The sequence below is a fragment of the Chiloscyllium plagiosum genome, unplaced genomic scaffold (genome assembly GCF_037043375.1).
Source record: "Chiloscyllium plagiosum isolate Xiang-an unplaced genomic scaffold, Cpla_swu_hap1 HiC_scaffold_25, whole genome shotgun sequence".
In the NCBI taxonomy this organism is placed as follows: domain Eukaryota; kingdom Metazoa; phylum Chordata; class Chondrichthyes; order Orectolobiformes; family Hemiscylliidae; genus Chiloscyllium; species Chiloscyllium plagiosum.
Genome location: NW_028270163.1, coordinates 62,805,465 through 62,831,173, shown reverse-complemented (window position 1 = coordinate 62,831,173; position 25,709 = coordinate 62,805,465). Strand labels below are relative to the sequence as shown.

Sequence of the window (25,709 nt, the reverse complement as noted above, 5' to 3'; positions counted from 1 at the left end):
CTCACCCCGGCCTGGTCACTCACACCCAGTCTGGGTCATCCACACCCGGCCTGGCCACTCCCACACCCAGCCTGGTCACTCACCCCGGCCTGGTCACTCACACCCAGTCTGGGTCATCCACACCCGGCCTGGCCACTCCCACACCCGGCCTGGCCACTCCCACACCCGGCCTGGTCACTCACACCCAGTCTGGGTCATCCACACCCGGCCTGGCCACTCCCACACCCAGCCTGGTCACTCACCCCGGCCTGGTCACTCACACCCAGTCTGGGTCATCCACACCCAGCCTGGTCACTCACCCCGGCCTGGTCACTCACACCCAGTCTGGGTCATCCACACCCGGCCTGGCCACTCCCACACCCGGCCTGGTCACTCACCCCGGCCTGGTCACTCCCACACCCGGCCTGGCCACTCCCATACCCTGGCCTGGTCACTCCCACACCCTGGCCTGGTCACTCCCACACCGGGCCTAGTCACTCCCATACCCCGGCCTGGTCACTCCCATACCCCGGCCTGGTCACTCCCACACCCGGCCTGATCACTCCCACATCCGGCCAGGTCACTCAAACCCGGCCTGGTCACTCCCACACCCGGCCTGGTCACTCCCACACCCTGGCCTGGTCACTCCCACACCCGGCCTGGTCACTCCCACACCTGGCCTGGTCACTCCCACACCTGGCCTGGTCACTCCCACACCCCGGCCTGGTCACTCCCACACCCGGCCTGATCACTCCCACACCCCAGCCTGGTCACTGTCACTGCTGACCCCTCAGGGAGGGAGGCAGTTTCCTTCAGCCAGATGGTCATGCTTGTTTGATTAGTGCAGTCGAGTTTAGCTGTGACGTCAGAGACGTGGCTGTGAGTGTGAGTGAAGAAGGTGAGAAGCTACAAGTTCAGGAGCGTCAGCTCTTACAGTTATCCAAGAGACTCAAGGTCCTTACAGCTCGTGTGGACCAGAGCAGGACCTGTCAGGGTAAGGGGGTTGTGGTAAACAAACTGACCATGACACACGTAGCTATTTGAGTGAAAGCAGTTAACAGGAATGTTGTGGCAGTAGGATCAGTACGGAGGGGGGAGACAATGTTCTCTGAAGCTGAGGGAGAGAGTCAAGGACAGCTGTGTGTACTGCCCAGGGCCAGAGGTTAGGAGCTTCCATTCACAGCTGGAGAGAGAGTGACTGACAGCAGGGCGGGGAGCATTCACTGCTCATGGTCCATATGAACAACAACAACAGGATCTGTTTCAGGATTATTGGTAGCTAGGAGTTCAATTAAAAAGCAACCCCCCCCCCCCAGATTATTACCTGAGCCATTCGCAAATTGGAGGTAAATGCATGGCTCACATGTTGATGGGGGAGGAATGGGTTTTAGGTCATGGGACGTTGGTACCAGAGCTGGGGAAAAAGAGAGCTGTATCATTAACAGGAGGCCCACGTGAACCGTGTGGGGAACAGTGATTCAACAAAACGTATAATGAGGACCTTGGGAAGGTCTTTAACCAAAACAGTAGAGGGAAGGCAACGAGTAAGAAAGGATATGGCATATCAAAGGAAAGCAGTGAGATAAAGACCAGGGTGATAATTTGGGTCATAATAATCGGAGTGTGACAGAGTGTGAGGGCACATCAACTGCTGAGGCCAACTTGCAAAACAAGATGTAGATAGAATTTTGGGTGAGGTATTTGTAACCCAGTGTTTGTAACAAAATGGAAAAAGTGCTAGCCCACATATTAATAAATAGACTTTGTTCAACACGGAAACAGACCCCTCCGTCCAACTCGTTCATGCCGATCAGATATCCTAAATAATTCTAGTCCCATTTTCCAGCTGCCCCTTCTTATTCATATGTCCATCCAGATGTTGTAATTGTACCAGCCTCCACCACTTCCTCTGGCAGCTCATTCCATACAAGTACCACCCTCTGTGTGAAAACTTTGCCCTTAGGTCTCTTTTATATCTTTCCCCTCTCACCTCTGAGCACCTTCTCCCATGTCCTTATCCCCAGCCCTACACCCCAGGCCTTGTCATCATATTGGCTCATTGTCAGCCGTTATCATTCCCCATTAGCAGGCTGACTCTCCCAGGATGACCTTTACCCATTCCTTTATCTTTCCAACTGGTTTCCTTTCTCTCTGGGTTCCATCTTCACCTCTCATTTATTCCTCCCCCTGCCTCCACTGCATCTTCAGTATACCTGTGTATACCAACCTTTTCCTAGCTATAGCCAGTTGTAAAGAAGCATCACTGGACCCAAAATAATTTGGAGACGCCGGTGTTGGACTGGGGTATACAAAGTTTAAAAATCACACAACAGCAGGTTACAGTCCTTATTTAGAAGCACTAGCTTTCAGAGTGCTGCTCCTTCATCGGGTGATTGTGGAGAATAAGATTGTAAGACACAGAATTTACAGCAAAACTTTCCAGTGTGATGTAACTGAAATTACGTATTGAAAAATACCCAAATTATTTGTTAAGTCTCTCATCTTTTAGAATCACCAGGTTGGTTTCAATTCTTTCATATGTAAATCACAAAACTTTTTTTAAAAGTTACATTCTCGAGTGACCTTTAACAATTGGTGTCATGTCAGCCCAGATAAGGTTTTGAAGGTGTGAGCTCCCCTGTGTGAGGCTGTCTGTGCCATAATGGTCAGACTGATTCTAATCTAAAAAACGGATTTACAGAATCTTACATGGATTCATGCAGTTTTTGAGTAAAATATAATGTAATTCTGCAAGTAGAAATTCACCCCACAAACTTATATATATATGTGTGTGTGGGGGGGAGGGAGGAGGGCTATGAGTGTCTGTGAGAAGGTGTGTGCATGTGTGAGAGTGTAAAGGGGTTTAGGTCTGTGAGAGGGTGTGTGGGGGAGTGTGTGGGAGTGTATGAGAGAGGGTCTGAGTATGCATGTGTATGAGTGTCTGTATGTGCGTATAGTGCAATGGGGTCACCTGTAGTGTGACATGAACCCAAGGTCCCGGTTGAGGCCATCCCCATGGGTACCGAATTTGGCTATCAGCCTCTGCTCGGACACTTTTCATTGTTGCCTGTCCCGAAGTCCGCCTTGGAGGATGGTCACCTGAAGGTCCGAGGTCGAATGTCCCAGACCGCTGAAGTGTTCGCCGACTGGGAGGGAACCCTCCTGTCTGGTGATTGTTGTGCAGTGTCCATTTATTTGTTGCCGTAGCCTCTGTAACTTTTAAAAAAGTTTTGTGATTTACATATGAAAGAACTGAAACCTACATGGTGATTTTGAAAGCTGAGAGACTTAACAAACAATCCAGGTCTTTTTCAATACATAATTTCAGTTACATCACACTGTAAACTTTTACTATAAATTCTGTGTCTTACAATCTTATTCTCCACAACCACCTGATGAAGAATCAGCACTCTTAAAGTTAGTGCTTCCAAATAAACCTGTTGGACTATAACCTAGTATTATGTGATTTTAACATTGGACCCAAAATGTTGACTCCGCTTTCTCTCTACAGGTGCTGCCTGTCCTGCTGAGTTTTTCCAGCAATTTCTGTTTTTGTTTCTGATTTCCAGCATCTGCAGTTCTTTATTTATAAATAATGTGTTGAGCCACTACAGAAATATGATAACAAAGCCTCAGAACTAAATATTGAAGGATATTTAACAGTTTGAAAGATCAGAAGCTAGGAAAAGATGGTGGGTAGCTCTGAAAATTAAGGATGTGATTATAGTATTAGGGAGAGATAGCATTTACTTCAGAGTGACAACTAGTATCAGTTTTGGGTGCAGGTAAGAGATAGGAAATATAAAAGGTCACTAGTAGAAACACCTTCTAAGCCCATTAACAGTAGGTACAGTCTAGATCAGAGTAAAAGGGGCAGGACACTACAATAGCCATGGTTACATTGGAAAAGGTAGCCTGGAAAATTAATTCTTAGAATGTTTTCAGGAAAATGTCTTTCAAGAGTACATTTTAGAGACAGCCAGGGATTCTACTCTAGATCTGGTAATGTTCAATGAATTAGCTGTGATTGAAGAGACTGTGTTAGTGGGAGGGAGAGCCCAGCAGATACCTACACAAAACTGGATCAAGGCGTAGTGATTCTCTGCAAATATTCATGATGTTTTCAAATCACTTCCACTGTGAAATAGTGACACTCCCATCATCTAATCACCTGCTTCCCTCTCCTTATTGTCAGAAACAAATGGGCAAAATCACTATGAATTTAAACTTCATTAACTGTTTGTTTAGAGCCGAGAGTATAAGTAACTGATATGTTTTGAGAGTGTTCCCAAAGAGCGCCTTCTAACAAGCAATGCTTCAGCACAGTAGAGCAGTCTGATGAAAGTACTGGTGAAAATGGGGTAAGTGCTTTCTGCAATGGTCTCATTCTCAGTTAAACGCTTTGTTGAGGACTTTAGAAAGCTGGTCTTCTGCCTTTGGCCCAATGCGTAGCATCATGGGTGGTCTGCACAAATGCTCTATCTCCTCTGCTGGGAACATACTTCATAAGAAACCATCTCAGGTTACTGCACTGGTTTTAACTTGGCTGTTACTTGATTCAGTTCTCAGGTCAATGCTCCAACCAGAGTCGACCCGTCTAATTTAAAGGCAGTTAACTATCAATCACCAGTAGAGGGTCCATTCCCCATGGTAACGCCTCTAACAATCAGAGTCAATTTGCTAACCAATCTATACTCTGTTCCCATGCAAACAAAATGTTTTTCTTCTTTTTGAAGTTGAATTCTTGTGAAATCCCTGACAACTGTAAGATGAAAAGCTTTGACAGAATATGTCTTTAGCGAATTTTGAGAAGATTTGTATCTCAGGTTGAGGTTCTAGATGGAGGTTTGCTCGCTGAGCTGGAAGGTTCGTTTTCAAATGTTTCATCACCATACTAGATAACATCTTCAGTGAGCCTCCGGATGAAGCACTGGTGGTGTAGCCCACTTTCTGTTTAAATATTTAAGTTTCCTTGGGTTGGTGATGTCATTTCCTATGGTGATGTCATTTCTTGTTCTTTTTCTCAGAGGGTGGTAAATGGGACCCAAGTCAATATGTTTGTTGATAGAGTTCCGGTTCGATTGCCATGCCTCTAGGAATTCTCGTGCATGTCTCAGGCTTGTCCTCAGATGGATGTGTTGTCTCAGTCAAAGTGGTGTCCTCCCTCATCCATATAAGGACATTTGTGATAGTGGGTCATGTCTTTTGTGGCTAGTTGATGTTCATGGCATGTAAAGGCAGAGAGGTGCTGTCATTCAATCAATCATTCAAAGGCTCCCAAACAATGCTGTGGGGACATGGGTTTGAACTGCACCATGGCAGGTGGGGTTTGAATTTCAAACCATTTTGAATTAGAAGTGTAATGATGACAATGAAACCAATATCCCCTCGGGAAGGAAGCTGCTGTCCTTACCTGGTCTAACTTACAGGTGACTCCAGACCCACAGCAAAATGTTGGTTCTGAATTGCATGCTTATTTCAAACCACTAAAAACGGATAGACCTCGTGGCATCAACCTGGGCTCCAGAAATTATCAACTCTACAAAATCCTCCTGACCAATATCTGGGGCCTTCTGCTAAAATTGTGAGAGCTCCTCATTAATCAAGCAACCACTTGACATAGTCATACTCACAGCATCGTACCCAGGTATATCCTTGATATCAAAAGCAGGACAAATCCAACCTGGCCAGTTCCCACCCCATCAGTCTACTCTCCATCATCAGTAAAGTGATGAAGGGCTCATCAACAGGGCTATCAAGCAGCACCTGCTCAGCAATAACCTGCTGAGTAACACCCAGTTTGGGTTCCCCCAGGGTCACTCAGCTCCTGACCTCATTACAGCCTTGGGTCAAACTTGGACAAAGGAGCTGAATTCCAGAGGGGTGGGGAGAGGGACAGCTCTTGACATCAGGGCTGCATTTGACCGAGTAAGGCATCAAGGAGCCCTGGCAAAACTGGGATTTTGAGGACTGACCTCTGTTTCTCTCCAGAAACTCAATCATTGTCATAAGTTCCCAACAAGACAGCCAACACCTGATAAAGGTTGGATGAAGAAATCTTTGAGAAACCAGCACTATGTGTTTGCTGAGTACAACAATCAAGATATACACACAGACCTATTATATTTTGTGTTAATAAGGTCCTGAAGGAAACTTAGCCAGATTTAGGTTAAGATCGTATTCCACACTGTAGGGATTCTATGATTCTAGGAAAGATCCCAGAGAGAGTACTCAATCTAACTTTAATCCCTGGGCCCACTGAGGGACATGGGGCTCTGTGAATCCAGGGCTCTGGGGTTACAGAGGTACCTGGTACCATTTGGGGTTCCAGATGGATATAGGGGTTCTGGTGAATATCTGGCTTTCTGGAGAGATGAGGAGTCCTGTAAGTTTTGAGATTGTAGGAAATCAGGAGATTTAAGGGGATTCTGGATGATGGCAGGTGATTAATGCTCAAGGTAGAGGTCATTTCAGTGATGGACAAGCCATAGGGATGGAAAGGGAGCTCAGGATCTGATACAATACTGAGAGATTGTGAATGAGCTAATTCTGCATGAGACAGTGGTCAGGGAAGGAACTGGAAAAGGGAGTTTCTGACAAGAATCCAAGATCGTTTTGATCTTCCATTAGGTGGAATCATCCAGGATGAATATTTACTAAATAGATGATACCACAGGCATTGAGGAGGAAGTGGGGAGTGGGGGAAGGTGGAGGACAGAGGGACAGAGAGAAAGAGGTGAGGAGGGGGAAAGAGAGGTTGTGGAGGGTGGGAGAGAGAGGGAGATGGAGGAGGGGAGAAGGTGGGTAGGGGACCTGAGAATAGATTTGGGGAGCTGCAATGGTAACAGGGTTAAGCTACTGGAGAGGTAAAGAATGATTGCTGGGTCACTGGAATACAAGAGGTCAAAGAGAGATAATTCATCATGTCACAGTCAAAGAGGATTGTTATACTCCATTTTGGGTGAGTTGAGGGAGAGTTCAGGCTGAGAGCAATATTTGGCATGGCCATGCATTTCAGAAAAGGGAAGAGATTCCAGGAAGTTTGTTTTTGTGTGTGGGATGTGAGTGATTGGCTGGGACAGGAGTTACTGTCCATCCCTAATCACCCCTTAAACTGGACAATTTGAACATAGAACATAGAAGAATACAACGCAGTACAGGCCCTTTGGCCCTCGATGTTGCGCCGATCCAAGCCCACCTAACCTATACTAACCCACTATCCTCCATATACCTATCCAATGCCCACTTAAATGCCCATAAAGAGGGAGAGTCCACCACTGCTACTGGCAGGGCATTCCATGAACTCACGACTCGCTGAGTAAAGAACCTACCCCTAACATCTGTCCTATACCTAACCCCCTTAATTTAAAGCTATGCCCCCTTGTAATAGCTGACTCCATACGTGGAAAAAGATTCTCACTGTCGACCCTATCTAAACCCCTAATCATCTTATACACCTCTATCAAGTCACCCCTAAACCTTTTCTCTAATGAAAACAGCCCCAAGTGCCTCAGCCTTTCCTCATATGATCTTCCGACCATACCAGGCAACATCCTGGTAAACCTCCTCTGCACCAGTTCCAGTGCCTCCACATCCTTCCTATAGTATGGCGACCAAAACTGCACACAATACTCCAGGTGAATTTGCTTGGCCATTTCAGGGTGCATTAAGAATGAACCACATTGTTGTGGGTCTAATGTCAGCTTTAGGTCAGACCAGGCAAGCACGTTAGGTTTGAACCATATATTTGTACAACAACTGATAGTAAACTCCATTAGGGCCAGGTTTTAATTCTGGATTACTTATTAAATTCTAATTTCTCCCTCTGCCATTAGTGGGATTCGAGCCCACGTGCCCAGAACATCAGCTTGGGTTCTGGATTACTAGCCCAGTGGCATTACCATCCCAGTTGGAGATGGTTAAGGTGGGGCTTCAGTTTATGGTTAATTGAGTCTGAGTGGTAGGGTGAGGGGAATGCAGGTGTGTACTGAAGCAGTGATGGGGAAACGGGGAGGGGAGGCCTGCTCTGGGTCAGTGTTTGCACTCTGTGATGGGAAGTGTGAACAGGGAATGGGAGGTTTTAAACATAAGATTGATAATGAAAGATCTGGGGGTACACTTTGTGGACGGGAAAGTGGACAGAAGACAGCAGGGATGCCGGCTGAATTCGATGTGCTCAGATCACCACCTTCTTCACAGAGTTAAGATTGGGTCGTGTCGGAAAATGCCATGAAGACGTTGCTGTGGTGAGAGACTGTGTCAGTGATTGAACACTCGCTGAGTTATTGTGATGGGTGAGAGTCAGAGGGTGGTCAGTTTGGTGGGTGGTCAGTTTGGTGGGTGGTCAGTTTGGTGGGTGGTCAGTTTGGAGGGTGGTCAGTTTGGTGGGTTGTTAGTTTGGAATTGGTCAGTTTGGTGGGTGGTCAGTTTGGTGGGTGGTCAGTTTGGTGGGTGGTCAGTTTGGAGGGTGGTCAGTTTGGTGGGTTGTTAGTTTGGAATTGGTCAGTTTGGTGGGTGGTCAGTTTGGTGGGTGGTCAGTTTGGAGGGTGGTCGGTTTGGAGGGTGGTCGGTTTGGAGGGTGGTCGGTTTGGAGGGTGGTCAGTTTGGAGGGTGGTCAGTTTGGAGGGCGGTCAGTTTGGAGTTGGCCAGTTTGGAGGGTGGTCAGTTTGGAGGGTGGTCAGTTTGGAGGGTGGTCAGTTTGGAGTTGGCCAGTTTGGAGGGTGGTCAGTTTGGAGGGTGGTCAGTTTGGAGTTGACCAGTTTGGAGGGTGGTCAGTTTGGAGGGTGGTCAGTTTGGAGGGTGGTCAGTTTGGTGGGTGGTCAGTTTGGAGGGTGGTCAGTTTGGAGGGTGGTCAGTTTGGAGGGTGGTCAGTTTGGTGGGTGGTCAGTTTGGAGTTGGCCAGTTTGGAGTTGGCCAGTTTGGAGGGTGGTCAGTTTGGAGGGTGGTCAGTTTGGAGGGTGGCCAGTTTGGAGTTGGCCAGTTTGGAGGGTGGTCAGTTTGGAGGGTGGTCAGTTTGGAGTTGACCAGTTTGGAGGGTGGTCAGTTTGGAGGGTGGTCAGTTTGGAGGGTGGTCAGTTTGGTGGGTGGTCAGTTTGGAGGGTGGTCAGTTTGGTGGGTGGTCAGTTTGGAGGGTGGTCAGTTTGGAGGGTGGTCAGTTTGGAGTTGGCCAGTTTGGAGGGTGGTCAGTTTGGAGGGTGGCCAGTTTGGAGTTGGCCAGTTTGGAGGGTGGTCAGTTTGGAGGGTGGTCAGTTTGGAGGGTGGCCAGTTTGGAGTTGGCCAGTTTGGAGTTGGCCAGTTTGGAGGGTGGTCAGTTTGGTGGGTGGTCAGTTTGGAGGGTGGTCAGTTTGGAGGGTGGTCAGTTTGGAGTTGGTCAGTTTGGAGTTGGCCAGTTTGGAGGGTGGTCAGTTTGGAGGGTGGTCAGTTTGGAGGGTGGTCAGTTTGGAGGGTGGCCAGTTTGGAGTTGGCCAGTTTGGAGGGTGGTCAGTTTGGAGGGTGGTCAGTTTGGAGGGTGGTCAGTTTGGAGTTGGTCAGTTTGGAGTTGGCCAGTTTGGAGGGTGGTCAGTTTGGAGGGTGGCCAGTTTGGAGTTGGCCAGTTTGGAGGGTGGTCAGTTTGGAGGGTGGTCAGTTTGGAGGGTGGTCAGTTTGGAGGGTGGTCAGTTTGGAGTTGGACAGTTTGGAGGGTGGTCAGTTTGGAGGGTGGTCAGTTTTGAGGGTGGTCAGTTTTGAGGGTGGTCAGTTTTGAGGGTGGTCAGTTTTGAGGGTGGCCAGTTTGGAGGGTGGCCAGTTTGGAGGGTGGCCAGTTTGGAGGGTGGTCAGTTTGGAGGGTGGTCAGTTTGGAGTTGGCCAGTTTGGAGGGTGGTCACTTTTGAGTTGGCCAGTTTGGAGAGTGGTCAGTTTGGAGTTGGTCAGTTTGGAGGGTGGTCAGTTTGGAGGGTGGTCAGTTTGGAGTTGGTCAGTTTGGAGGGTGGTCAGTTTGGAGGGTGGTCAGTTTGGAGGATGGTCAGTTTGGAGGGTGGTCAGTTTGGAGTTGGCCAGTTTGGAGGGTGGTCAGTTTGGAGGGTGGTCAGTTTGGAGTTGGCCAGTTTGGAGGGTGGTCAGTTTGGAGGGTGGTCAGTTTGGAGGGTGGTCAGTTTGGAGTTGGCCAGTTTGGAGGGTGGTCAGTTTGGAGGGTGGTCAGTTTGGAGTTGGCCAGTTTTGAGGGTGGTCAGTTTGTAGTTGGTCAGTTTGGAGGGTGGTCAGTTTGGAGGGTGGCCAGTTTGGAGGGTGGCCAGTTTGGAGGGTGGTCAGTTTGGAGGGTGGTCAGTTTGGAGTTGGCCAGTTTGGAGTTGGCCAGTTTGGAGTTGGTCAGTTTGGAGGGTGGTCAGTTTGGAGGGTGGTCAGTTTGGAGGGTGGTCAGTTTGGAGGGTGGTCAGTTTGGAGTTGGCCAGTTTTGAGGGTGGTCAGTTTGTAGTTGGTCAGTTTGGAGGGTGGTCAGTTTGGAGGGTGGTCAGTTTGGAGGGTGGTCAGTTTGGAGTTGGTCAGTTTGGAGGGTGGTCAGTTTGGAGGGTGGTCAGTTTGGTGGGTGGTCAGTTTGGAGGGTGGTCAGTTTGGAGGGTGGTCAGTTTGGTGGGTGGTCAATTTGGTGGGTGGTCAGTTTGGAGTTGGTCAGTTTGGAGTTGGTCAGTTTGGAGGGTGGTCAGTTTGGTTGGTGGTCAGTTTGGAGGGTGGTCAGTTTGGTGGGTGGTCAGTTTGGTGGGTGGTCAGTTTGGTGGGTGGTCAGTTTGGAGTTGGCCAGTTTGGAGGGTGGTCAGTTTGGTGGGTGGTCAGTTTGGAGGGTGGTCAGTTTGGTGGGTGGTCAGTTTGGTGGGTGGTCAGTTTGGTGTGTGGTCAGTTTGGTGTGTGGTCAGTTTGGAGTTGGTCAGTTTGGTGGGTGGTCAGTTTGGAGGGTGATCAGTTTGGTGGGTGGTCAGTTTGGAGGGTGGTCAGTTTGGTGGGTGGTCAGTTTGGAGGGTGGTCAGTTTGGTGGGTGGTCAGTTTGGAGGTGGTCAGTATGGAGGGTGGTCAGTTTGGTGTGTGGTCAGTTTGGAGGGTGGTCAGTTTGGAGTTGGTCAGTTTGGTGGGTGGTCAGTTTGGTGTGTGGTCAGTTTGGTGGGTGGTCAGTTTGGTGGGTGGTCAGTTTGGAGTTGGTCAGTTTGGTGGGTGGTCAGTTTGGAGGGTGGTCAGTTTGGAGGGTGGAAACGCCATTGTAAGTGATTTGGAGACTTGTTCTGGGAGTGGACACTGAACAAAACCTGATGAGGAGGAGGGGCTGAGGAGGAGTATCCTTCAATCATTAAGACCCCAAGTGGTTGGGACTAATGATGGGGCTGGCTGTCAGATCATGTTTAAAATTGAATCATTCTGTCGGACTCTGTCTGTCACCTGTTCCCTTTTTCTCAGAGAACGGATTTCTGATCTGATTGAGAACTTGCCACCAAGTGCCCGGAGCTGTGGTGGGACTCATACCCTGACGTCTGGTTACCATCGCCGAGGCCTGAAGGGATATGATCACCACCTGAGCATGCTGCTGGATGAGGAGCACCCCAACAAGGTTTAGCCAGAGATGGACGGGGGGTGTCCTTTTCAATTGTGGAGAGGGAAGGGGTGTCTTCTAGATGGGGGGGGCACGTCCTCTAGATCAGGGATCCACTGGATGGGGGTGTGTCCTCTGGAAGGGGGTGTGCCCACTGGGTGGGGGGTGTGTCCTCTGGAAGGGGGTGTGCCCTCTGGATGGGGGGGGGTTCCATCTGGATGGGGGGGGGTCCTCTGGAAGGGAGTGTGTCCTCTGGATGAAGGTGTGTCCTCTGGAAGGGGGTGTGTCCTCTGGATGAAGGTGTGTCCTCTGGATGAAGGTGTGTCCTTTGGAAGGGGGGGTGTCCTCTGGATGAGGGTGTGTCCTCTGGAAGGGGGGGTGTCCTCTGGATGAGGGTGTGTCGCCTGGATCCTGATGAAAGGCTTTTGGTGTGTTATGGAGGTCTACAGTACAGAAAAAGGCTCTTCAACCCATCGAGTCTGTGCTGGGTCAAAACCAACCACCTAACCATTCTAACCCCCTTTTCCATCACCCGGCCCACAATTGCACACCGAAATCCTCCCTCAATGTAATGAGGGTTTCTGTCTCCCCCACCCTTACAGGCAGTGAGTTCCAAATTCCCACCCCCCTCTGGGTGAGATGTTTTTCCTCATGGCCCCTTTAAACCTCCTGCCTCTTACCTTCAATCTGTGCCCCTGGTCCATTTGATCCATCCATCAAGAGGGAAGGTTTCTTCCTATCCACCCTGTTAATACCCCTCAGAATTTTACCCATCTGTCATTGTCTCTGAAGTCTGAAGATTGGACACTGGACCTGTAACATAACTCTGCTTTACCTCCACAGATATTGCCAAATCTGCAGAGGTTTTCCAGCACTTTCTGTTTTTGCTTCCCATTTTATCCAATTTCTTTTCATAACTGAAGCTCTCATTCCATGCAATATCCTGGCAAATCAGCTCTGCCCCTGCTCCAGTTGAATCTCATCCCTCCTACAATGTGGATTCCAGAACTATGCAAAATACTCTAACTGTGGCCTAACCAACTGTTTATGTAGCTCCAACGTCATTTCCCTGCTCCTAAACGCTGTGCTTTGGCTAATAAAGGCAGACGTATCATGTGTCTCCTTAACACTGTCTCTACCTGCCCTATTCCTTTCAGGGACAGGAGATATGCACACCAAGGTCCCTCTGAGTCCTCATGCTTCCCAGGTCCTACCCCCCCCCCCCCCCTCCCCCCGCCCCATGTATATCCCTTACCTTGCTTGTCATTCCCAAGTGCATTATCTCTATCTTTTCCGGATTGTATTCCATTAACCGAGGGCAGATCCCATCAAGCCCTGGAGACTTCTTATCTCTCTCTTTTCCGGATTGTATCAGCCTATCTTTATCATCTTGTACTCTAAGGCTATCCATCTCCTCATTATTTACCAACCCACCACTTTTTCATACTGTCTTCTTACTGATCAACCCTTCAGTATTCAAGTCTAAATTGGTTTATAAACCACAAACAGCAAGACAGATCCCTGTAGAACCCGACTGGACACATTTTCAGTCGCACACACACCATCAGCCATCATCCTGTGCTTTCTACCAGTCAGCCAATTCTGTACAGGTCGTCCTGCTATAACACAACAGTTGTGTTCCTCTGACCTCACACTGTGGAAAATCGCTAAACCTTTTCAGTCGAAAGATCGCGTTATCCAAACAGCATCCACAATTTATCAATTGTGTTAGAGCCAATTTGTGTTGAAGAAACGCCGTGTTATACCATTACGACCTGAAGGTTTGCTGGCTCCATATGCAAATTCCCACTGTGCTCCTTAAGTTTCCTAGTTATCGTATATCCCCCTTAATTTAATTGTAAAATAACAAAGGACTTCCTTTTATTTTACCTGCCATTATTCTTTCATCGCCCATTTTGCTCCTCTAATTTCCTGTCTAAGTTTCCCCTCACACATTCTGAACTTCTCTCGGGCCTCTGCTCTTTTGAGCCCTAGTTATCTGCCAGAAGCCTTCCTTTTTGTCTTTCTCCAATCCCATGTATCCGTCAATATCCAGGGTTCACAGGATTTGATGATCCTGCCTTTTTAATTATTGGAACATGCTGACCCTGGACTCTCCCTATTTTCTCCTTAAATGGGTCCCAGTTTTCTGACACATTTACCTGAAAGTATCAGCTGCCAGTCCATTCTGGCCAATTCCTATCTGATTTTATTAAAACCAGCTTCCCTCTAATTGAGAAGTTTGATTTCAGGCCCATTCTTGTCCTTTCCCAGGACAGTCTGGAAACTAATGGAGTTATGATCGCTGCCTGCAAAATGCTTCCCTTTGATACTCCAAACCCTCGGCCAGCTGCACTGCCTAAGATTAAATCCCAGTTCATCACCTCTCCTCGGCCTTTCTACAGACTGGCTGCAAAATCTCTTCTGGATACAGTTTAAGAATTCCCTCTAAAACCTTTCACACTATGACTACCCCAGTTAATGCCGGGGAAGTTGAAATCACCCAGTCTCCCTACCCTTTAGTTTTATTTCACCGAACTTTGCCTGTATACCTGCTCTTGTGTCTCCCTGAACTTTTAGGGTATGGTAGTAATGTGATGGTTTTGAAGTTCTACCCCTATGGCTTCACTGTCGGTGTACCCAGTGCCAGTGTACCCAGTGCCAGTGTTGGTGTATGCAATGGCGGTGTATCCAGTGTTGGTGTACCCAGTGCCTGTGTTGGTGTATTCAATGTCAGGGTATCCCGTGTCGGTGTACCCAGTGCCAGTGTTGGTGTATTCAATGTCAGGGTATCCAGTGTTGGTGTATTCAGTGCCAGTGTTGGTGAATCCAATGCCAGTGTATCCAGTGTCAGTGTACCCAGTGCCAGTGTTGGTGAATCCAATGTCAGGTTATCCAGTGTCGGTGTACCCAGTGCCAGTGTTGGTGTATGCAATGGCGGTGTATCCAGTGTCGGTGTACCCAGTGCCAGTGATGGTGTATCCAATGTCAGGGTACCCAATGTCGGTGTACCCAGTGCCCGTGTTGGTGTATGCAATGGCGGTGTATCCAGTGTTGGTGTACCCAGTGCCAGTGTTGGTGTATCCAATGTCAGGGTATCCCGTGTCGGTGTACCCAGTGCCAGTGTTAGTGCATCCAATGTCAGGGTATCCCGTGTCGGTGTTAGTGCACCCAGTAGCAGGGCTTCCAGTGTCAGTGTATCCAGTGCCAGTGTTCATGTATGCAGTGGCAAGATATTAAGTGTCGGTCTACCCAGTGCCAGTGTTGGTGTATTCAGTGTCAGTGTACTCAGTGCTAGTGCTGGTGTATCCAGTGTCAGGGTACCCAGTGTATGTGTACCCCGTGCCAGTGTTGGTGTATCCAATGTCAGGGTATCCAGTGTCGGTGTTAGTGCACCCAGTGTCAGTGGATCCAGTGCCAGTGTTCATGTATGCAGTGGCAGGATATTCAGTGTCGGTGTACCCAGTGTGAGTGTTGGTGTGTTCAATGTCAGGGTAACCAGTCAGTGTACCCAGTGCTAGTGTTGGTGTATCCAGTGTCAGGGTACCCAGTGTCGGTGTACCCCGTGCCAGTGTTGGTGTATTCAATGTCAGGATACCCAGTGTCGGTGTACCCAGTGCCAGTGTTGGTGTATCCAATGTCAGTGTACCCAGTTTCGGTGTACCCAGTGCCAGTGTTGGTGTATCCAATGTCAGGGTACCCAGTGCCAGTGTTGGTGTATGCAATGGCGATGTATCCAGTGTCGGTGTACCCAGTGCCAGTGTTGGTGTATCCAATGTCAGGGTATCCCGTGTCGGTGTTAGTGCACCCAGTGTCAGTGGACCCAGTGCCAGTGTTCATGTATGCAGTGGCAGGATATTCAGTGTCGGTCTACCCAGTGCCTGTGTTGGTGTTTGCAATGTCAGTGTATCCAGTGTCGGTGTATCCAGTGCCAGTGTTGGTGTATCCAATGTCAGTGTATCCAGTGTCTGTGTATCCAGTGCCAGTGTTGGTGTATTCAATGTCAGGGTATACAGTGTCAGTGTACCCAGTGTTGGTGTATCCAGTGCCAGTGTTAGTGTATCCAATGCCAGTGTATCCAGTGTCAGTGTACCCAGTGCCAGTGTTTGTGTATGCAATGGCTGTGTATCCAGTGTCGGTGTACCCAGTGCCAGTGAATCCAATGTCAGGGTATCCAGTGTCGGTGTACCCAGTGCTAGTGTTGGTGTATGCAATGGCTGTGTATCCAGTGTCGGTGTACCCAGTGCCAGTGTTGGTGAATCCAATGTCAGGGTACCCAGTGTCGGTGTACCCAGTGCCAGTGTTGGTGTATGCAATGGTGATGTATCCAGTGTCGGTGTACCCAGTGCTAGTGTTGGTGTATCCAATGTCAGGGTATCCAGTGTCGGTGTACCCAGTGCTAGTGTTGGTGTATGCAATGGCTGTGTATCCAGTGTCGGTGTACCCAGTGCCAGTGTTAGTGCATCCAATGTCAGGGTATCCAGTGTCGGTGTTAGTGCACCCAGTAGCAGGGCATCCAGTGTCAGTGTATCCAGTGCCAGTGTTCATGTATGCAGTGGCAGGATATTCAGTGTCAGTGTACCCAGTGCCAGTGTTGGTGCATTCAATGTCAGGGTAACCAGTGTCAGTGTACCCAGTGCTAGTGTTGGTGTATCCATTGTCAGGGTACCCAGTGTCGGTGTACTCCGTGCCAGTGTTGGCGTATCCAATGTCAGTGTACCCAGTGTTGGTGTACCCAGTGCCAGTGTTGGTGTATCCAATGTCAGGGCACCCAGTGTCGGTGTACCCAGTGCCAGTGTTGGTGTATCCAATGTCAATGTACCCAGTGCCAATATTGGTGTATCCAATGTCAGTGTACCCAGTGTCGGTGTACCCAGTGCCAGTGTTAGTGTATCTAATGTCAGGGTCTCCAGTATCAGTGTACCCAGTGCCAGTGTTGGTGTATCCAGTGGCAGGGCACCCAGTGTGGGTGTATCCAGTGCCAATGTTGGTGTATCCAATGTCAGTGTACCCAGTGACAGTGTCCCCAGTGCCAGTGTTAGTGTATCCAGTAGCAGGGTACCCAGTGTCGTGTATCCAGTGCCAGTGTTGGTGTATCTAATGTCAGGGTCTCCAGTATCAGTGTACCCAGTGCCAGTGTTGGTGTATCCAGAGTTTGTTTTAAAACTGTCCCTTACCTACACAGTGGGCTAATGGGGCCATGTCTCCTGGTATATTGGGATAACAGCCTTCATCTCTGACATTATGGGCTCTTGATGTGCAGTGGTAGTGTCCCTAGCTGTGGACCAGGAGACTTACCTGCTCCAGAGCTGCGTCAGTACATGCCTGAGCAGTTGATTCGAAAGTGTCTCTCAGGGATAGCCATGTGATCATTGGTGCTCACACACTGTTGTTGGTGCTTCTCACCCTCAGAGCAGTGAATGGGTGCTAACCTCCCTTCCTTCTCTAACAGAGGGCAGATTCGGTGGTGGCCAATGTGGAGGTACAGCTCCCGAAGACAAGGAGCAGCTGCAAGCTGCCATCTCTAACAGCCAAGGATGGTATGGAACACCAGCACTCCACGCTCACACACTATCCACAACCCAGACTTTCATTTGTCATTGGGTTTTTAGTTTGCAGTGATCAAGCTGGAAGTTCAGTATTTCTTGGAGTTATTTTGGAATTTTCATATTTTCAAACCATTCTGATTTGCAGAGATTTCTGGGGCTGCTTTCTGCAGTCTGTGGGAATTATATTCAGAATGTTCACAAAGCTACAGCTCGGTATTGTCCCCACTCCCATCAAAACACTCTCAGCAGTCCAAAACCTTGCTTTATGAGGGTCCAGCACCTTCAGCTTTCATTTACAGTTCAGACTGAGACTCTTCAGGCCATTGAGTACCTGTCATCACTCATGGAACAATCCAGTCATGGGTGTCACTGAGCTCCCTGTCTCCTCCCCTCCCCCTCCCCCTCCCCCCGCAGCTCCCTGTCTCTCCCTGCGCCCACCGTCCCTGACTACACCCCCACCCTCACTTCACCCTATCTCCGACACTGCCCCCAACTCACCACCACCCCATCCCCAACTCCCCAGTCCCTGTCTCCCCCTCTGTCTCCAATTCCACCCCTATCCTCATCAGCACCCATCCCCCACTCTCCCCCCAGTACCTGTCGCGGCTCCCCTGCCCCCATCTGCTCCCCAATCCCTGTCTCTCCAATGCCCCTGTTACCTTGCTGTTACTGACAGGTCAGACTGTTGACGGTCTCACATGCTCTTTCCTCTTACAGTGAACAAGTGCAGACCTGCTCATTGCCCCTCTCGGAAGAGCTCATCGTGCAGACCAGCCTGCAATCCCTTGTGCTGTCCGCACCTCCCGTCCATCAAACCACCAGGTAGGAGCATTCAAATCTCACCCGCCAGAACTCCACACCACACACTTCACTCAAACTGCCCTCCCTCAGGGCACTCACTCACCACTGACCCAGCTCACCCACAGGGGTTTCTCACAGAGCTCACCGAGAGGGAACTATCTCAAACAGTACTCTTTCTCTGTCACAAGGTGCTACCCCACACAGTGCTGCCCAACCTGTCGGAGGGTCAGTGCTGAGGGAGTGCCGCACTGTCGGAGGGTCAGTGCTGAGGGAGTGCCGCACTGTCGGAGGGTCAGCGCTGAGGGAGTGCCGCACTGTCGGAGGGTCGGTGCTGAGGGAGTGCCGCACTGTCGGAGGGTCGGTGCTGAGAGAGTGCCGCACTGTCGGAGGGTCAGTGCTGAGGGAGTGCCGCACTGTCGGAGGGTCGGTGCTGAGGGAGTGCTGCACTGTCAGAGGGTCGGTGCTGAGGGAGTGCCGCATTGTCGGAGGGTCAGTGCTGAGGGAGTGCTGCACTGTCGGAGGGTCAGTGCTGAGGGAGTGCCGCACTGTCGGAGGGTCAGTGCTGAGGGAGTGCCGCACTGTCAGAGGGTCAGTGCTGAGGGAGTGCCGCACTGTCAGAGGGTAGGTGCTGAGGGAGTGCCGCACTGTCGGATGGTCGGTGCTGAGGGAGTTGTACATGATTGCCGATCATTCTGGCTCTGTGTCAAGCCTGACCCGGTTGTGCCTGTGTTAATTGTGTTGTGGGTGTTTGCAGTGACAGGTTCAGTGAGCGTTTCAACGTTTAGTGTTTCTTTTTCCTCTCCTTTGATCTTCTGTCGATTCTGAAGACTTGTCCAGTGACAGTGATAGATCTGCCGGACGTGCCGATATATGACTGTAGTATTCTCCTGTGTAAAGCAGGGTGTACAGGAATATTCCTGTGTTCAGTCCTGTCAGGGTTTTCACTCCTGTCCATTCCCAGACAGATCGTTGAAGTCTGCTCTTAGAAGTTGCTTTGGCAATTGTAGCACTTGTCTCATAATCAACTGCCCGAGAGAGTTTCCTGCTCAGCTCCCTGTCCTCAGCTTCAGCTCCCTGGACTGAGGAGCACTGGCTCTCGATGGCTCCTTCCTCACTCAGGCTCCTGCTGAACCTCTGTCTTGGGGCTGATTGTCTTGTGCATCAGAGAGCAAGCCCATGCCACACTCTTGGGGCAGCTATGCCACTTGGACACATGGACAGTAGAGGCACCTTGTATTCTTGTGGGATGGTTCTGTGCTGCTATATTGGACTGAAACAATTCAGTCAGTCTCTTTCCAGGCTGTCACCTCTAGCACTGTGATAGCTACTCATAGGTAGGTGTGTGATTCTGTTAGTGGGATTTTTAACAGAGTGTGGGAGGTTAATTAAAAGACTAGCTGGTGGCAATTTTGTGGCAGTATGCTGATTGTGGAAAGCTGATGGTGGATGTGGTTAAAAAGCTGTGCCCATTCTTCTAGGATTTGGGTGTTTATTGTGCCCAGTCTTGAGCCATTGTTGCTGAGTATTGGGGATGAACCATTGAGTGGAGCACCGAGGGATGGTTCACAGCCCCATTACAGAAGTTCGTGATCAGTGAATGACTGAACTGTGTCTACTTTGTGAATCAGTTTGGCATCTTGTATCTCTGATCATGTTGTGAACATTCCTGGAGGTGTTGGACAGAACTTAGACAACATTTGTATCTGGCTAATAGTAATTTATCACTGAGAGAAACCTGGGAATTTCTGGATTTCCTTTTTGTTCTCATAGAATTAATTTTGTTGCTGAGAGGTAGGACCAAAGAGTCTGTAGTGCAAAGAGATGCTCACTTTACAAGAGAAAAAGTATAACATAGCAAAGATAAGTGGGAAATCGGAGGACTGGGAAGCTTTTAAAGAACAACAGAGGATTACTAAGAAGGAAATACACAGAGAAAAAATGAGATACGAAGGTAAACTGGCCAAAAATATAAAGGAGGATAGTAAAAGCTTTTTTAGGTATGTGAAAAGAAAAAAATGGTGAAGACTAAAATTGGGCCCTTGAAGACAGAAACAGGGGAATATATTACAGGGAACAAAGAAATGGCAGAAGAATTGAATTGGTACTTCAGATCTGTGTTCACTGGGGAAGACACAAGCAATCTCCCTGAGGTAACAGTGGCTGAAGGACCTGAACTTAAGGGAATTTATATTTGCCAGGAATTGGTGTTAGGTCTGAAGGTTGATAAGTCCCCAGGGCCTGATGGTCTACATCCCAGGTTACTGAAGGAGGTGGCTCGAGAAATCATGGATGCTTTGGTGATTATTTTCCAGAGTTTGATAGATTCGGGATCAGTTCCTGCGGATTGGAGGGTGTCTAATGTTGTACCACTTTTTAAGAAAGGTGGGAGAGAGAAAGCAGGAAGTTATAGACCAGTTAATCTTACCTCAGTGGTGGGAAAGATGCTGGAATCAATTATAAAGGATGAAATTACGACACATCTGGATGGCAGTAACAGGATAGGTCAGATTTATGAAGGGGAAATCATGCTTGACTAATCTTCTGGAATTTTTTGAGGATGTAACTCTGAAGATGACGAGGGTGATCCAGTAGATGTAGTGTACCTGGACTTTCAGAAAGCTTTTGATAAAGTCCCACATAGGAGGTTAGTGCGCAAAATTAGTGTGCATGGTATTGGGGGCAAAGTACTAACTTGGATTGAAAGTTGGTTGGCTGACAGGAAACAAAGAGTAGTGATAAATGGCTCCATTTCGGAATGGCAGGCAGTGACCAGTGGGGTACTGCAGGGATCAATACTTGGACCGCAGCTTTTTATAATATATGTTAATGATATAGAAGATGGTATTAGCAATAACATTAGCAAATTTGCTGATGATACAAAGCTGGGTGGCAGGGTGAAATGTGATGAGGATGTTAGGAGATTACAGGGTGACCTGGACAAGTTAGGTGAGTGGTCAGATGCATGGCAGATGCAGTTTAATGTGGATAAATGTATGGTTATTCACTTTGGTGGCAAGAACAGGAAGGCAGATTACTACCTCAATGGAATCAATTTAGGTAAAGGGGCAGTACAGAGAGATCTGGGTGTTCTTGTACACCAGTCAATGAAGGTAAGCATGCAGGTACAGCAGGTAGTGAAGAAGGCTAATAGCATGCTGGCCTTCATAACAAGAGGGATTGAGTATAGAAGCAAAGAGGTTCTTCTGCAGCTGTACAGAGCCCTGGTGAGACCACACCTGGAGTACTGTGTGCAGTTCTGGTCTCCAAATTTGAGGAAAGACATTCTGGCTATTGAGGGAGAGCAGCGTAGGTTCACGAGGTCAATTCCTGGAATGGTGGGACTACCTTACACTGAAAGACTGGAGCAACTGGGCTTGTATACCCTTGAGTTTAGAAGACTGAGAGGGGATCTGATTGAGACATATAAGATTATTAAAGGATTGGACACTCTGGAGGCAGGAAACATGTTTCCGCTGATGGGTGAGTGCCGAACCAGAGGACACAGCTTAAAAATACAGGGTTGACCATTCAGGACAAAGATGAGGAGAAATGTCTTCACCCAGAGAGTGGTGGGTGTGTGGAATGCTCTGCCCCAGAGGGCAGTGGAGGCCCAGTCTCCGGGTACTTTCAAGAAACAGTTGGATAGAGCTCTCAAGGATAGTGGAATCAAGGGTTATGGGGATAAGGCAGGAACGGGATACTGATTGAGGATGATCAGTCATGATCATATTGAATGATGGTGCAGGCTCGAAGGGCAGAATGGCCTACTCCTGCACCTATTGTCTATTGTCTATTACATAGCATCTTTCACAGGATGAGCTGCTGCCATTCCTTACCTTCCAATCTGGCCATTACCACCATCACCATCCCTGGATGTGCCCTGTCTCACTGACAGAACAGGCCCAGCACAGGGGCAGCACAGTGGGATACAGTCAGGAGAGAGTTGCTTTGGGAGTTCATAATGTTGACGGCAGACCCCATGAAGACTTGAGGCTTCAGGTTCAACATGGGCCAGGAAACCTCCTGCTGATTACCACGTACCGTCCTCCCTCAGCTGATGAAACAGTACTCCTCTATGTTGAACAGTATTTGGCAGAAGGACACAGAATGTACTCTAGGTTGGAGCACCAGACAAACCTGAGAATGGAGGGCAGGGTGGTGTCAATCTGGTGAAGCTACCAAATAGGACAATGTGCCAAACAGCATAAGCAGCAAGTGATAGACAGAACTAAGCAAGCTCACAACCAATAGATCAGATCAAAGCTCTGCAGTCCTGCCACATCCAGTTGACAATTAGAGTTAAAGAGTCATAGAGATGTACAGCACAGAAACAGACCCTTCAGTCTAACTCATCCATGCCGACCAGATATCCCAACCGAATCAGGTCCCATTGACCAGCACCCGGCCCATATCCCTCTAAACCCTTCCTATTCATATACCCATCCAAATGCCTCCACCACTTCCTCTGGCAGCTCATTCCATACACGTACCACCCTCTGTGTGAAAAAGTTGCCCCTTAGGTCTCTTTTATATCTTTCCCCTCTCACCCTAAACCTATGCCCTCTCGTTCTGGATTTTGACCTAGCACCAGTGAAGGAACAGTGATATATTTCCAAGTCAGGATGGTGAGTGTTGAAGGGGAACTTGAAGGGGGTGATTTTCATCTGAATGCATTGCCTTGGTCCTTCTAGGTGTGGTGGTTTTGGGAGGAGTTTTGGTGAGTTGCTGCGATGCATCTTGTAGGTGGTACACGCTGCTTCTACAGAGCATCAGTGATGAAGCGAATGGATGTTTCTGACAGTGAATGAGGTATCAATGAATTTCTGTGTCAGATCCTCAGGTAGGCATTGTGACTATTGGTCATTCTGTACAGGTAGCAGTGATGGGACTGAGGTGGCTTTACTGGGCATGGTCTCTCAGTGATCCGTCTTTCAAACATGTCACAGTGTTAGTACAAGACACGGTCTACAGTAACCCAGAGGCAATCTAACCATCTATCATGTTCCCTTTCAGGTTCAGTAATGCCAAAGGAAATGTTCTCAGACCATGACTGTCAGTGCCTGACTGAGCCATCACTGCTGTGTCCTTGCATTGGGAGCGAGACATCATCAGATCAGCCCTCACTGTCTGGCCCATCAACAGAGCAGCCTCTGGATGTACCCGTGCCCTCAGGAGTAGAACCACAGGCACCTGTCAAGCCTCTAAATATTTAAAACTCATGAATATATGTGGAAAAGTTTTGTTAAAGAATTCAGTTGTGTGTCTGTGGCTTTTGGCTTCTGAGGAAGGTGACAGGTGCTCCTAGGAATGTTAAAGTGAGCGAGATTTGTTTGTTAGGGAAGATGTTCTGAAAACATTTGGTCACTTTGGCTGTGAATAAACAGGCAGCTTTTGCCCAAGTTGGTTCCTTCACATTGTGCTTTCTGCTGTTAATGAAGGTAACTGCTGAAGGAGTTCCACATCTCCATGTAGCCCTGGGCAGAATTATCACTCATCACTGACCCAGATTCTCATCATTTCCCATTACCAGTACAACAATGACAGCAGTCAGGCCCAAACACACAGTGCTCTCTGTAGTAACAGTCACCACCCCCTGCACGTTCCCCTCCAAGCCCAACACCATCCCTGACTTGGAAATATTTTGCCGTTCCTTCAGTGTAGCTGGGACAAAATCCTGGAATTCCCTCCCACAGGGCATTGTGGATCAACACACAGCAGGTGGACTGCACTGGTTCAGGGAGACAGCTCATCACCATCTTCTTTACAATAACCAGATCAAACAGCAATATCATTCTTCATGTGCTCCTGAATAATGCAGTTTGTTAGAAAGTGTGTAACTCAGGGTGGGTTTGCCTGCCAGGATGGTTTAGGTTTGAATGAAGTTCACTGTGAGTTAGTATGTGAGGTAAAAACAATGACTGTAGATGCTGAAACCAGAGTCAACTCTCAGTGGTCTGGGCTCCACCTGACAGCAGTGTGAGTCCATCCCAGTTCTACACAGAGATTGTTGCTAGGAGCTGGGGCTGAGTTAGTCAGGACTGGATTGGGAGTAGTGAGGGATACGGGTATGGGGACAGAGAGAAATCGGGGGAGACTAGGGTCCTCAGGACGTGGTCAAAGTATTGAAACAGGGTGAGGGATGAGAATGACAGGAGAGCGTGGGTGGGTCAGAGCAGAGGGGGGGGGGGGTATGCATTGACAGAGGAGGGGTAGGAGAGAGTACAGGGGGAGGATGTATGCTAAAGCAGGGAGGGTGGTGGAGAATATTCAGAGTTGCTGTGATGAACCTGTGTCTGGGTTTAGACATTAGTTAGTTAGGGGACTGAGCTCAGCAGTTTCCCCAGCACAAGTCGGAGTCAATAATGACTTTCTTGGTCTGTGTGACCCCAGGAACATTCAAATTAAATCTTACTGGACATGAACAGAGTGTAAAAGGAGCAAGCTCCTAGGCAGATCCAAACATTCTGTCCTGTCAGAGGAATCTCAAAGATTTTCTGCCTTTAGTTTTGAATGATAACATTAGATGGGAGATCTGGGTGTTAAACATGGAGCTGTAACCCTCTAACACAATCGTGATAAAGTCACCAAGGCAGCAAGTTAGCCCGCTCCCCTGGTATTGGCAATGAGTGACCAAATTCCTCTCCATTCCATCACACACCCACCACCAGTTCAGCCTCCATTCCCACCCTCAGCCCTAGCCAAAGTCCTGCGCCTACACTTGCATCCATACCAGCTCCACCCACACCAGCCTTCTCGCCCTCTCCCCAGCCTAGCTCACTGCTGCCCTACCCTCATAGTGACCAAATGACCAACTGTCCCGGGAGTATTTGTGAGCAAATCCTCTGGCGCACCTCCTCAGTTTGCTTGTGCCTCTCTCAATTCTTCTGGAAATTGTTTTGTTCAGAATTGTATGAGTTATCCTGCTGCAAACTGATTTGTTCTGTTCATTGTATTGGAATGTCAAACCACTGATCCCACACTTTGTTCATCTGAATAAATATCATTTAAAAAGGACTTTTAGTTTTGAGATGGACGGTGGTATCTCAGAGTTATTTGGTGTGTAATTGTTCTCCACTGCACATGAGGACAATGGCGTTCCTGGTGATGTCCCACACTGTGACCGCTGGCTTATCCTGAGATGGAATAATGTAACTGGGAATGTCAGGCGTGGAGAGTAGCAAGTTACAGGAATGAGGGAAACAGTGGCACAAAATGGTGACAATGGGCCAGAACCTTGTGGTTTGAAGGGAGTGGGTGAGAGCATTGCCAAAGCGTTCTCAGTTCAGGCATGGTTGGAATAAATGGGAAGGTTCTGGAAATGACTGCCATTGATGAAGCAAGCAGAGTGGGATCCCAAGGAATTACACGGCATTGGGCCCATTGTCTGTGGGTGGGCAGTGATACAGGGGTAGGGCTAGAGAGACACTGAGAGTGTGGGGGGGAGGTGGGGTCAGTGACGGTCAGAGGTCATAGAGGGTCAGGGTCACTGAGGGTCAGGGGTCAGTGCCCATATCCCCCATTGGGTGGACAATGATACAGGAGTAGGGTTGGGGAGACTCTGAGAGGGTGGGGAGGGATGGAGGTGGGGTCACAGTGGGGGTGGGGGGGTCAGTGAGGGTCAGGGGTCACTGAGGGTCAGAGTCACTGAGGGTCAGGGGTCACTGAGGGTCAGGGGTCACTGAGGGGGGGGTCAGTGCCCCCAGTTGTTTTTCCAGAAGGTCACGGATCCAACGTCCCGATACCCAGTGATTCTGGACCCGGGAGCGCGCCTTTCACTCGGACCCGGGAGCGCGCCTCTTCGCCCTCCGGGTGCTGGAGACGAGCCGGCT

The 25,709-nt window shown here is 48.9% G+C and overlaps 1 pseudogene across 1 annotated transcript in view; it reads left to right on the top strand.

Moving 5' to 3' along the window:
• Positions 1 to 24,019, top strand: part of LOC122562327 (uncharacterized) — a 171,956-nt pseudogene extending 147,937 nt beyond the window's left edge. The window contains exons 17-20 of the transcript XR_015761445.1: positions 11,398 to 11,548; positions 16,983 to 17,070; positions 17,797 to 17,901; positions 22,894 to 24,019. The product of XR_015761445.1 is annotated as an uncharacterized LOC122562327 (transcript). The remainder of the gene's footprint in view (positions 1 to 11,397; positions 11,549 to 16,982; positions 17,071 to 17,796; positions 17,902 to 22,893) is intronic.
• Positions 24,020 to 25,709: the final 1,690 nt, after the last annotated feature.